Source organism: Pinus tabuliformis, chromosome 5_1, assembly GCF_031772625.1.
Source record: "Pinus tabuliformis cultivar Carrire ecotype Pingquan chromosome 5_1, CPIR1, whole genome shotgun sequence".
In the NCBI taxonomy this organism is placed as follows: domain Eukaryota; kingdom Viridiplantae; phylum Streptophyta; class Pinopsida; order Pinales; family Pinaceae; genus Pinus; species Pinus tabuliformis.
The window spans coordinates 370,756,696-370,766,134 of record NC_142305.1 but is presented as its reverse complement, the minus strand read 5'-3'; positions in this window follow the sequence as shown (position 1 = coordinate 370,766,134).

The window sequence follows — 9,439 nt, the reverse complement described above, 5'->3', positions numbered from 1 at the left end:
TTAATATTTTTAATGAAGTTCCTAAGTCTAAACTTAGGAAAAATAAAATATTAATGGGTATTAATATAAAACTGGGTTAGAAGGTTCCAAAATTCATGGATAGTGAAGTGTCAATGATATCGGAGCACAAGTGAGGGCAAGCCCAAGCAAGAGAGAAAGCAATCAGTCAACTACATGGAAACAATTTTGTCCCTCTCTGCACGTGGAGTAATTTCCTCTTCCATCTGTGACAGGAAGGGTCTCGATCTGTGTAAGTTTCGAGCATTAATCCCAACCTCTTTAATATTTCTGAAACAACTTCTTTATGTCTGCGTCCATTTCCTGTGGATCTCTTGGCATCTGGTTTGGTTTTGTAATTGCAAGGAGCAAAATTTCGGCCTCTTAAGGACATCAACTTTTACACAAGGATTTCCTTTGTAGCTAGTAGTTTCATTGCAGAATAGTGTGGTTTTTGTCTTCCTCTCTGAATAGAAGTAGGGCTATAGAAACTAGTAAGAGTTCTATGAAAGAATCGTCCAACAAAAATCAAATAATTCCCTACGGCATAATTTCTGAGCAACACTCTAGTCTTTGTGATTAACATGAATCGATGAACAAGGAGCAGTAAGGATTGTTAAGAATCCATTTGGGCTTGTTTGAAAAACTTTTAAAGACCAAATTATTGGAGACCTATTATAATTTGGTCCTCATTAGGGATTTATTACTGAGCATGAAGGTTTTCATCTAAGTTTGTTGATCTCTAAGGTTCGGTGGTATCACAGTTCACTGATAATTTGGCTCTAAAATAAATTCCATGAATAGTTGATGACACTTCCATATTTGTGGCATAAGCCCTCGTCTCTTTGGAATATCACTCTAATCCTTGAATTTTAGGGAATTTTATATCTTGTGAAGTGTGGAGCTATTTTGATCCTCTTAGGGCTTCAATCAATCAACAAGGATGAGTTGTTAAGACATGAGATTTTTGAAGTTCCTTTTCGATTGACTTGTATTCAGAGCTTACACTAGTGATTCTTGAAGGAACTAGTGAAAGAAATCCTTTTATCTTGCGAACTATTTGAACATTCCCAAAAATATTTTACAACTCCTTGAAGCACTTCAGTCATCTCTGGTTAGGGCAAGGGCATATGGATATTTTAGACCTATTTCAGATCTACAGATAAGTGTTTTACTAAGATGTTTGCAACTCCTTTTTAGATCGAGATTCTTCTGTGCTTACGACATGAATTACAGACCTACCTGTAATCTTTGTTGGTCATCAATTCAGTCATCTATGGCCCAGTACTATTATAAGGATGAATAATTCAGACAATTGATTCAGAGTTCTGAAGTTTGAATCTAAATGTTTCAAGGTCTATTCATACGTATTGTTGATTGTAAAGCATATAAATTTCTGAAGCATTCAAACTCTGCAATATGCAAGCTATTCAAGCAGGATGTTGTGCTAAAGTTGGCTTCACTACTACGTCATTATTGTAACAATCAGAGAAGATAGTAATTTTGTCAAGGGCTTCCTCAGTATGCAGTAGTATGAATAGACAGAGGACTACTATTCATAGTTCTCACGCTGCAATCCTTTTATCTATATTAGATAGAAGCAACATAGAAAAGCCTTGCTAGGGTTTAGATTGATGGCAGTCTTGACCTTAATAAGCAACAAAGACAATACTTGACAACTACATATGTTGATGTCAGAATCCCTCATACAAAGATGCTTTGTAGGTAGGTTTGAGCAGATATGTGACATGGAAATAACAATGTTCTTATATAAGACAATGATTTGATAGTGTTTTTGTTGTGACACACATTAGAGAAGACATTTTGAGATACCTTAAAGTGTTACAGACCTTATCCAAAGTGCAGAGTTTGAAGAGTAATAACATTCAGTGTTTGGAGATGTTTTGAAAATGTGCAACAATTTAAACAATTGACCTTATATATATTGCAAGTTGTTACAGTAGCAGAAAAACATTAGCATGACAATGACTTAGGAGGGTGACTGTAGTAACCTTCTATCTGACAATAATCTATGATGGTATGATGTATTAGATGTAGCACAGTGACATACTATATAGTGTTATAAAAATGATAATGAAGTGTCAATGATAGTTAAGACAATGATGATTGCATAATAACCCTTGACACAACAACAAACAGTGGTGTGTACCCTAGATTATGTGCAACAATAACATTAGACTTTATTGCTATCATTAGAGGTATGGAAAGATTTGCAAGAAATTAGTAAGGGTCCTTCATCACTGTAGTAGATTTCATTGATCCTAAAAGCAAGTCTGTAAGCAAAGCTTGTTGATGGTTTTAAGAATAGAGCAACTATTTAAGAAATGGTAGTGGAAAAAGTATGACAAGAGCAGAAGAACAGAACATGGAAGAAGGAGTTAATGAGGTGCATACCAATTATTATTGATGTTGAACCAGTGGAAAGATGGAACAATAGAATCAATGGTGAGAACTATGAAGTGCAGAAAAGGCAGTTGCATGGCACAGGGAGAGTGACAACTACAATTGAGTACAAATTGTAGCGCCTTTGGCTTTGATGGGAGGTGCATCTCACCTAAAGCTTTTACTCTTAAAAGGGGGTGCATGGAACTCTAGATAGTCCTTTGTATCAATTCATTGTTGTTAAGAATCATTGTTGGACAAAGCATGTCTAGTCAAGTTAGTTGATATAGTTGAGAAGTAGAGTGATGAAGGCTAAATGATTAATTGAAGTAAGACTTCTCAGGGAGCTATACTAGCAATTGCACAACATGTTACAAAGGAAACACCATAAGGTGGTAGCATAGAAGAAAGAATATGTTATATGGCATGTGATTTAGTTGAATATTTAAATTATAAAAATCAATTATTTTATTTAAAAATAAATTTTAGGTTTGGAGAATTGTTAGGATAAAGAAATTTGTTTTTATAGCTTTAGGTTAGTATAGATAGTATACAGAGTATATTTAGTTAAAGACACAACAGAATGTTAAACAATGTCATCATGGTTTGACAACCCACATACGTAAATAGATGGAGTAGAATGGGCACAAAGGAAAGAATGAAAAACAAGTTAAGGGTCATAAAGGTGTAGCTCAAAGATCTTTAAATTTCCTACTAATTTATAAGGACAGAACTACCATCAATATCAAGTTTTCAAGAAAACACCTTCATGAAGAAGTTTCTAGATCCATCATAGTATGGTGTAAATAATTGTTTGGTGGACATAATACCATCCTAGTAAACAACCTTCAATCCAACCATTAACATGACTTAGCAGTTGGGCTGACCATATGAAGGCTTTGGGGTAGAGGGTTTGTTGTGGGAAGGTTTCCTGGGGGAAGGCATGGTATTGCAAGACATTGGTCTCCAATGAATACACATAGCAATGGAGTTATTAGTCTAGATACAACTACAATTTTTCTTGTTCATAATGATATAGACAATCTAGACAAGCAAACAACTGGGGCACCTGCTGGTCAATGGCCAACCCTTTATTGGTTTGATGAACACACTTTTCTCTTGCATGGAATTTTATCAATGTATGATTGAGTGATGATGATACTATTTTTGAGGGCATGGACATGCTTTTCCAGTAGGGTGTGTCATATTCATCATTGTTAAAGGGGCACTAAGCATAAGAAAATCCTTAAGAAACTGGAGCAATTGGACCATAAATGTGAGTTTAATCAACGCTATTTGGGGGATGAGGATCCAAGGAAGGTTGTGAGAACCCAAAAGAAGATGGAAAATTTGCTACAACCAAGGAAGAAGGGCAGGGCAAGATAGATGTCGAAGTCACCCAATATGTAAAAGCTATTGGAGCCAATCCAAGAGTGGGTACTCTGTTAAAATTGGCAACTAGGGCCAAAATCCATGTGGGTAATCTTATTTATGGTAGCTGATATTTTTCTTGCATTCCTATCTCCAAGAGGTGTAGGATTGATCTAAATATCAGCCGATTTCGACATGTATTTATGGAGATATGAATTTATTTGTGTTATTGACAATTTGTCAAGGTCGACCAACAAGAAAATTACCCCCAGCTCAACCTCAACGTTGCATTTAAATAGAGGAGGCCTCAAGTCATTTGTCACACACATCTCTTATGATCTCTCTCCACTCATTTGGGTTTTGTAGAAAGAGAGGTCTTGAAGGAGACATGGATGCAATCACAAAGGAGCCCTAGCTACAATCATGAAGGGAGACCTAACCGCAGTCTTGAAGGAGCTCTAGCAAAAATCGAAAAGGAAACCCTAGCCACAATAAAAGGCAGCCCTAACAACAGTCAAAACGAGCCTTAGCCACAACAATAGAGAGGCCTAAGATGCAGCCTAGAGAGAGGCCTAAGACGAAATTGAGAGAGGCATAAAGACGCAGTCAAGAGAGGCCAGATACACAGCAAAAGGAAGGCTCCTATCCACAACAAAGGAGGCCCTAATCCGTAGCAAGAGGGAGGCCCTTATCAGCCACCAAGAAGAAGCATATAGACGCAATCAAGGAAGGTTTAAAGCAACAATCAGGGAGGCCCTGGCCGCAGTTAAATGGAGGCCCTAGCCACTATAAGAAGGAGCCATAATACAACAACAAAGAAGCTCTAGAAGAAACATGGAAGTCTTATGTTTTGCTATAGGTGCAACGTGTGAAAGAGAGGTTGTTTTGAGTGTTGTTCTTGGGTCCTCTTATAGGGAGAAAGGCCGAAGTTTGAAGCTTAATATCACAACAAGAAGAGGCATTCACTGTGGGGGAAATAGGGTTGTTCTGTAGCCATTCCAGGAAGACTGAAGGGCTGAAAAGAGGCTAAGTATCTTGCTTGAAGGTTCAACTAAAGGATGAAACTCAAATAAAGGATGACTTAGCTTAATAAAGTTCATGATGGCCTTTTACAATGAGATATGTATGAGAAAACCCAACTCTTATTATTAGGACTTTTCCTAGTATCCCAATAGGTGGGATATAGAGGAAAAATATGATCTCACTTTCTCCATTGCATTCCTCCCACCTTGAAAATCAAAAGGGGACATAATGAATTTCATATACACATACTTAATAGATATATATTCCCAATCTCTTGCCATCTGCTAGTTGCGCCTGCTTGAGCCAGGTTCAAGCAATTAGTTAATCGGGTGCATGCATATCCCTACTTATTCTCCACATGCCTTCAGGTGGATCTCTCTATCCCTGCATTGCCAGCGAAAGAGTTTGGTTATGGTAAGGGCTACTAGCTAGTTTTTTGAACCCCTGTATTTACATATATTTTCGCTTGGCCTTACCCTACTCTCATATCTCTGTATTCTCAAATTAAACAAACTACACAATCAGAAACTCTGTTCTTGTCTGGTATCTCAAAATACTTTTCAAACATAAAATTACAACATATTGTCACAGGGAGACTACTCATGGTTTAACAGATTAGACTTGACATCTTACATTAACAATTTCCTTTTACATGATGCTAGTCTTCTGCCCAGGCCTTGGAACCATGGCTAAAGGTGTGTACTACATAACCGGGGGTTTGCACTGCTATTCAACTTAATTATAACTAGTTATGAGAACAAGATAGCATTGTTTATATACTAGCTTTATTAAATTAAAGATTAGCTTCTTGTATGAATTACAATGCACTGATAGAAACAGAGATAGTTTCCAACAAAAAGCACCCAAAAAAACAGCAAAAGACAGAGGATATGCTTATTTCGCTTCTTTGGTGTTGGTCTTTGAATACCTCCACCATCATAATCACTTCCACATTCATCCTCCTACACCTCAAGAGCTACAGGTACCACTCTGCCCCTATTTCTTGAAATATTTCTAATAGGATTCTTTGCAGTCTTCTCAGAACAAGGAATCATAAGTGGACTAGTTCTGTGAGGCATCAACTCCTGAACACTTTCAACAACTACCATCATCAACTTCTAGTCTTTAAAATCAAACTGAAAAACAAATTGGTTGTAGGAAGCTTTTCCATATGCCATTTCTATAGCTCTGGGAGCATTTTTGGGGACAACAAAATGTCTGCCATTTTCATCAACATTTATTTCAACTCTGCCATCCTTTACTAGAAATGATAATGCAAAGATATTTTCTAATGTATGGGAAAATGATATTCTATTTAGAACCAAATTGTCTAATCTAGCTTTCTTTTGTTTTCGCAAAATGTTAAACATGCTTTCCATATTCTTGTCTGTTTCTGATTTTTCATCTTTCGAGGACTCTTTCACTGCTTTAGGTCGAGTGGTTTATGTCACCTTAGTCTGTTTTCTTTGTACTATAGCTTTCCTTTGCTTGGGTTCATTATCCATTGGTCCAATCATAGTGCAAATTCCTGTCGCATCTTGGAAAATAGGAGCAACTAAAAGCCCAATATTTCTCCATGATATTTGGGTTTGATCATCATTTCCCTCCAAAGACCTACTTCCATATGCCTGGTCACTATAGTTTCTTAGAATAGCACTACTAATAAAATCAACTGTAGTAACACCATCATTGTTTTGTGATTTATTAATAGTAGCGAGGAGTGTGGATGTGAGATCAAAGAGTGTATTAGCATATGCAACTTTCTCACGAGGTCTCTGAACAAGATTGTGCAAGCTTTCCACTTTGCTAATTATAGCCTCAAATTTTCTAGATTCTGCTTTTAAAATATTTTCTCTCTCCTTAGCAATCAAAGTCTTGAGGGCATGATAATGGGACCTTAATATACGACGTTGCACCATACTCTGATTTTTACCATTGCATGCAGTAGCATATTATTTCTCTCTCAGGGACTTACCATGGCCTTGGTGTGATCCTTTTACCCCACGAAACAAATCTTTCAGTGTCTGACTCAATGTTTCTTCCTCTTTAACTCTAGCTTGGGTACCAAGCCTTCTACCCATCCTTTCTATCACCTGCTTTTGGAGTTTAAAGAAATGCAGATATTCAACCAAAGCTAGAAGGAAGGGATTGAAATTGAGATTTCTAATTGAAGAACTGTCGTGAAATGGACAGAGAGAAAGAAAATATTTTCGTGTTGCATTGAAATGGGGGGGAAGGGAGTTGTGATTTCCCCTACCTTGAGAAGTCTGCCTTGTAATAGAAGATGGATGAAGGCCCACTATAGTGGATACAAAGTCCCAAGACATACACACTGTCGAATGAAATAAGTAGGTGCAATGTGCCAATTAAGTGTGAGGATTGGGAGAAGTGACACATGTGGGAGATTGGCCATATTGTTGAATAATTGTTTACATTGAGGAAGGACACCAATTGAATATGGTAAGAATGTCAATTATAAATGGTACTCATGGTTCCCTCACCCTTTAGTCTGACAAATTTAGCATGGAGAGTTTCCAACACCACTTGCTCATCTACATGAGGGAGTTTACAATTTGGCTATCTTTGTCTCAATCCCATAGCAAATGTCTTAGTGTGAGGATCCACTGTTTCATGATCAATATGTTGGATGCTTTGCTGAACTTGAGCTTTATAAGGAAATCTCTTTAGATATCCAGAATGTCTTAGAAATTTAGTTGAACAATTATTGTCTTGCAACAATGGCTATTGATGATAAATTGCTTGGTAATGTAGACATGCATAGAAGAGTGCGGCTGATGGCATGGATACTCGGCCTTTCAGGTCGAAATGGCCACCTCAAAAGATAATATTTGGAATATCCTTTGAGCCTTTCTTTGAGATGGAATCCAAGAAGTTGGACTGAAGATATCAACGAACTCTATATTTTGATATATTCCAGCTAAATCTCTAAACATGCAAGAGAATCTAAAACCAGGGGCTATATAGGTAATAGTTCTAGTGTATGGGAAATCTGGGTTTTTAGAGGAATATTTCCACATTTAATAATTTGATGAGGATGAATATTTTTGTTAAACTATGTGTTGTTATTGATATGTTTGGACGTTTTGGGTGAACATTTAGCCATCTTCTAGAACATCCAATAACTTTTGAGTCCAAGGAAAATTTAAAGAGATCATTTATCAAATTAGTTTTCCATCTATGAAAGACAATCAAGTTTTGTAAGAGATACATTGTAGTACTATCAAAGTAAATTCTATACCATGCTAGAAAATGGATCAAAAAGGTTGTCAGAATGTCTTTTGAAATTTGACATTTAGCATTTTCTTATCAACTTTCATGGAGGAAAAAATTGATAGGAGAAAATTGCACAATAATGGCAGCCACTGGAATGAGAAAAATGATGAATTAGCAAAATGAAATTTGTTGCTATGATGACACATGGAAAGATACTTATTACTCTCAACGTGGTTGTACAGTAAAAAGAGTTTTTATGTTTGAGTAGGTGATTGTATGGTATTTATTGTCAAACTATATCGATACAAGTGATGAGAAACCATATGTTCAATTCCCTAGAACATATATTATTTTCATTACTTATCGAGGATAAATCCACGACCATAGTTGAGAAACATAATCAAAACAAAATAAATATGTAGTTGATTTAAACAAATGTGGCCTGAGCGGAATACATATGCACCAAATTACAAAATGTGAAAGTCAAAGTTCTGTATAAAATTTTTAAATTAAAATATTTCAAAATGTTTCCAGGCAGTTTAAATAATGCAACTTCCCAACACACATTCAATGGCCATTCGATTAGGGTCAAAGCCATCCATCAATATGAGGAGATCTATAAAAGCAAGAAGGAAATTTGAAGAAGGGATTCCTGATTTTGCATACCCAAATGTTGCTCGATTATTGAGCAAGGGCCTAACGAGTTAGTGAGGGTTTCCATTTTGTTTTGTTTCAATCTATTTTCATGCTTAGAATTTTTCTAATATGATGTCATTGGTGGACCTTAATGTTGGAGGGAGTTGTGCAACCTCCTAGTCTGATGTTCATATTTAAGGAGACTTGAAAACAAATTGAACCAGTCGCTCACCTGGTCAGTTGTGATTTCACTGTTCCAAGTTGTAGGCATCCTTCTGCAATCTCCTGGAGGGTCAAGGATTCCAGGCAGCTATGTTGGTAACCTTTGGGTAATATCTGAGGTTTAAATAACTGCTATGTTCTAGAACATCTCCACTGCATCTCCAAAAAAATCTCTTTGTTGTGCAGGGTTGAACTTCAGCGGTCTTGGGACTGCCTTCTTTATCTGGCCAGGTTCGATATTGGTTACATCTGCTTTGGTTATTTCACCTCACCTAGTGAGGGAATTTATGGTTGGTCCACCCTCTCTGATCGGCAGTCTTGGCTCAGAGTTCACTAGGTTTGTATTCCACTATCGATTCTTGGCTTGCCACCTTCCAATCAAATTCAGGCAGTCTTTAGTGGAATGTCTAGTTGTTATGCAATGGTTGCATCGTGGCCTTCTGCCAACTCCTAACCTATGAATCAGACAAAATGATACAGAGAATGCCACTGCCGAAAGACTTGATCCAACTGGTCCAATCTAAGCTGACAAGCTTGAATGAGCTGAAAAGAA